Source organism: Chionomys nivalis, chromosome 7, assembly GCF_950005125.1.
Source record: "Chionomys nivalis chromosome 7, mChiNiv1.1, whole genome shotgun sequence".
NCBI classification, from domain to species: domain Eukaryota; kingdom Metazoa; phylum Chordata; class Mammalia; order Rodentia; family Cricetidae; genus Chionomys; species Chionomys nivalis.
The window spans coordinates 78,399,855-78,405,018 of record NC_080092.1 but is presented as its reverse complement, the minus strand read 5'-3'; positions in this window follow the sequence as shown (position 1 = coordinate 78,405,018).

Genomic DNA, 5,164 nt, shown 5'->3' with positions numbered 1-5,164 from the left:
TCCTCCTCCTCCTCCACCTCCTCCGCCGCCCGTGATTGGGAGCCGCGCGCTCCCGGCTCGCCCCCCCACCCCTCCAACTGCATTCCAGCAAGGCTGGGAGTGGCTGCTCTCAGCTTCACTTTCTCCCTCCCGGCGCAGGCCTGGGTGCGTCGCGCCCTGCGCCCCGACGCCTGGCTAGCTCGCTGCAATTCTCACCCATTTCTTAAAAGCCGAACATCCCTTTACTCCTCTTTGCTGTCTCGGGTTTTATCTTGAACGTTCCTGGGACGTTTGCATCTGACCCCATCACATTCTTAATACCAAATAGTGGGTCTGCCGCCACATCCTCAGGTAAAATCGACAGTCTGGGAAGAAGTTGTGTTATGTCTAACTGGCGATTCCCAGGACGCTCTGGGATGTCAAGTCCATCCTTTTAGGTATCTCCAGCCTGATCTTAGAGGAACCCACTGAACTAGGAGGAGACAACCACATCGAAGGACCTCTGTTCATCCTTGGAAGAACAACTTCCCCTATGTCCTTCTTTTTATTTTTTAAGATTTATTTTTATTTCAAGTTATGCGTGTTCACGTGTGTTTGTGGGGGGGGGAGTCCTATGAGTGCAGTTGTCCACAGAGGTCAGAAGGGGGCGTGGGAATCCCCTGAAGCTGGAGTTACAGGCCGTGGTATGCAGCCCACCTTGGTGCTGGGAACTAAACCTGGGTCCTCTGCAAGAGCTGCACACGCTCTTAACTGCTCAGCCATCTCTCCAGACCCCATCCCCGTTTCCTTAGAAGTTCACCCAGGACGTAGTTCCTTTCAGCGTGTTCCTTTCACTTCACAGTTTACCCCTGGAATACATAGCCACCACCCCTGAAGCCTTGTGACAGTTGGGCAGGGGAAAGAGAGGCACGCCTTTTGTTGGAAATTCCAAGAACACCCTGCAGGAGGCATGTTTACCTGTTGTTTATCTGAAATTCAAATTGAACTCACATACTTAACTTTTTATTTGCTAAATCTGGGGATGTTAGTTGGAATGAATGGTCCAGTCAAGAACACACCTGTGTTGGTCAAGAGGCAGTCGGAAGCATTTGTTGGGTATGAGAAACCAAAGACACTGGCCTCTAGTAACACTGTCTGACGCAGGCACTTCCACACTAGGGGCCAGGGGACTCTGGGGTTGAGATAACAGGAGTTAAGCTATTCACTCCGGTCACAGACTAGCTGTGTGGCCTTGGGCAAGTGACCACCGTCTCTAGGTCTTGATCTAGCATACTGAGCTAAGGGCTAAAGGAGAAAACATCCTAGAAACCCTCAGCAGTGCAGTGTGTAACACATAATAATAACTGCTCAAGACACAGCCCCAGATCATCGGTTCTGGGGCTGACGCAATGCTTGTTGGGATCGATCTGAAGTACTAAGTTATTAGGTCAAAACGAGGCACATGTATGAGAAGGAAGGACCTGACACTAACCCTCCTTACCGAAGTAGACCCGCGTGCCAGAGACAAAGGTGTGGTTTGGTTTGGTTTTGCTTGAGAAGGATCTCATTCTGTAGACTAGCCTGGAACTCAGTGTGTAGAGGAGGCTGGCCTTGAACCTGTAGCGACTCTCCTGCATCAGCCTCCTGAGTGCCCGTTGACAGGTGCACACTATCACATGCCTGGTTTTTCTTTAGGTAGAACAGGAAGGTGAGACCTGTGGTTTGGTGATATCGCATGCGCCGAGCATGAACGAGGGGTGATGTGGGCATGAGGAGAAAAGGAGAAAGGAAACTGAAGAGAGAGAGAAGCCTGCGCATCACATGTAGCAAGAATCCCGTGGTTTTGTCTATAAATGAGGGGATGGCGTCAGATAATTTACTCTTAGAATCATTATCAGGAATGTCCAAGAAATACTGACTTGGAATGTGACCCAGCAGCCCCTAAAATAGCTGTCCCTATATTCAACTAGGTAGGGTGGCTCCCAACTTGGCAAATTGAGGCAGGAGGATTGGGGGGTTTGAGGCCCAAAGTTTTAATCACAAAATGAAATACACAGGCACTCTTCCCTATTTGAGGATTATGGAAACCAAGGATCAAAACAGATTTTAGGGCAATGGGAATAGTCACGCCACAGCAAAATCTAGTCGTTACCCTGACCCTATCCTCCAGCCCAGGACTTAATCTGTATGTTCCTCAGCTCTTCTGGGAGATGATACACTGGCCTGATTCTGAGGGTCATTGGGGGCTGTGCACTGGCATGCTAAGACCATTAAAGTCAGACTAACGGTCCCTTCTCCTCCAGCCCTGCCCCTCCTGTGCTCTTGGGTTAGAGCAGCTGAGAGAGCTGCTGCCCATGGCCTCCACTGTTGGACCCCAACTCCCAGTCGCTCTGCAGCTATAGTCCTCCTCTCGGGAGTCCCTGAGGGCCCAGGTATTGTATCATTATTGTTGGTTTTGCAGACAAGGCACCCTGAGATTCAAAGAGGTAAAAGCAACTTCCCAAGGTCACACAGCTGGTCCAGGAACTGAGCCACGGAAGCACAGGCATCAGCATTATCTTCCAGCCAGGGGCCCAGAAGCCGTCTCTCTCCCTAGATTGCTGTAGGGAAGCAGAAGTGGCTCCTCCATCTGCCACCAGGGTTCCTCCATCGGCAAAAATACCTCCTCCCCTCTTCCTCCTTCCTGCAACCTAGTCCACACTCTGGGCATCCCAGACCCCAGCACTTGCAGACAATGCTCAGCCCTAGTGGGCAGCAGGGAGGGCGGGGCCTGGGGGGAGGGAGGAGGAGGAGCTGGGGTCAGAACTCACGCCCTGGGGAGGAGGCTCCAGAGGGCTGAGCCTCCCCAAGAGAAAGAGTGCTTTGAGAGACTGGAAGGAAAGGAAAAACCTTCTCGGGTGTTTGACCAGAGGAGAGGAAGGGGGGCAGGGTGGGCGATGCCGATTTGATTCTCTGTTCAACTGTGGCTTTAGCAAGGCCTGGCAGGGAAGCCAAGGAAAGAGGATGTCTGGGGACAAAGACTGAAGGGGGAGGCTGGGGAGAAGGGGGTGGGAGCTTGTGAGACCAGCCCAGTGAGGGAACTTCCACGACAGACAGGGAAGAAGAGCTGCCCAGGACAGAGGGCCCTGTGCTCCCGCCCAGAAGTAAGGTGTCTGAGATTCACCTGAGAAGATCTTGGCAACAGAAAAGAGGCTGGTGGGGTTGGGGGTGGAGGGGATCGCCAACATCGAAGGGGCAGGGAGGGGCTCTGGGTGCTGGAGGTGACCTCTAAGGATCACCAAGCCAGGGTCTGAAACCAGTGGCCTGTGAAGTGCTGGTCAATCATTGACCAGCCTGGGGGGGCACAAAAAGTGTGTGTGTGTGTGTGTGTGTGTGTGTGTGTGTGTGAACGCAAGCTCCTCCCCTCTGCTTACCTCATCAGCCAGCCCTCAGGTCAGAGCCTTGAAAACAAACAGAGAAAGGGAGGGGACAGTCTGGTCTACAGTCCGAGGTCCAAGCCGCTATCTAGGGCCTACTATAGAGCCTTGAGACTGGGGTGCAGCTTTCAAGGGAAGTATCTGTGTGGATTAGTTACTTGGAAGGAGTCCCCCAGGTAGGCACAAGGCCTGTCTAGTGCAAAGGAGAATAATTCAGAAGCTTCTAATAGGAAAAATATTTCTTCCTAAAGATAGCCTTTTATAGCTGGGAGTTGAAGGCACCAGGCAAAGACAGGTGGATCTCAGTGAGTTTGAGCCCAGCATGGTCTACAGGGTGAGTTCTAGAACAGTCAGTAGGACTACACTGAGAAACCCTATCTAGGAAAAAAAAAAAATTGGTCCTTTTTTTATTGTTTTTTCAAGACAAGAATCCCACTGTGCAGCCCTGTCCTGGAACTCTGTAGACCAGGCTGGCCTTGAACTCAGAGTGATCCACCAGCCTCTGCCTCCTAGGTACTGAGATTAAAGGTGTGTGTGATATTACAACCAGCAAGATGGCCTTTTCTGAATAGGTCAGTCTAACCACTGGGATGGAACCTTAACCCAGACTTGGCCCCAGTCTCAAGGACAGTGCCTGATTTCTAGCTGGACTGACCCTGGGCCTGCTGGGACCTCCTTAGCCCCCCTTCACCTACATTCAGGAATGCAGGCCCACGGTCGGTCCAGGAATTTCTCTTATCTCTCAAAGCTGCTTTAGAACAAAAATGAACCCCTGACTGTAAGACGGTGCCTAAAAAAAAAAAATCAAGCCAGGATTTTATGCACGTATTAGGTGGCGTGTAGAACAACCATCCTGGCCCGTGTATGCAAGGCTGTGTGGGCGCTGGTCTCCCCTCGGGGCAGTTTGCGCGATTTCACCAGCGTCCTTAGCCCATCTAGAGCCCTCCTCAGTCATCTAGCGTGTGGTCTTGAACGAGGCCTTATTCACAGCTGGAGTATGAGGGCCTTGCACAGAATCTTCCAGATCCTTCCTGTTTCTGTATCTGTGGACTTGGATATGTCATCCAATCTGGTCTTGACCTCCTGGACTTGCTGGCAACTGCAGCCACATCTGGCTTCTCATTGGTGTTTCAGGATTTGGCATGAAGATGGTGACGCCATTAAACTCCCAAGCTTGTCTCCTAAGAGCCCCACGGAGGCATTCCCCTCTCGGGTTCAGGATTTTCCTTGTTTCATGATCTGTGGGTGGTGTCCCCTACTCCACCCTGCCTTTTAGTTCTTTGAGGACCCAAATTCACCTCCCAGCCACTAGAGTGCAGAACACTGGGGTATGAATGAGGCTTTGGAAAGAGAAGGCTAGGAAGTTTCCAGAGCCTATGGCAATCCTGAAGTCCTGCTTTGGTGTTCTAGTTTCAGACTGCTGTCTGAACCCCTTGCTGTGGCTTCTCTTTGTTTTTTGTTTGCTTTGTTTTTTTGTTGTTTTATTATTTTTTATTTTATGTGCATGGATGTTCCACCTCCACCTGTGTCTGTGCACCATGCTTGTGCCTGGTGTCTATGAACAGGCCAGAGAGGTCCTCAGTTATCCTGGGGCTGGAGTTAGAGGTGGTTGTGAGCTGCCATGTGGGTGCTGGGAATCGAACCCAGGTCCTCTAGAAGAGTAGCCAGTGCTCTTAACCTTTGAGCTACCTCTCCGGTTCCTGTGGTTTCTCTTTCTTTGCCCTTTAGGTCCATTCATTTTTTCCCCTTCCTTCAGTTCTGAGGATTGAACGCAGGGCCTCTCACATGGC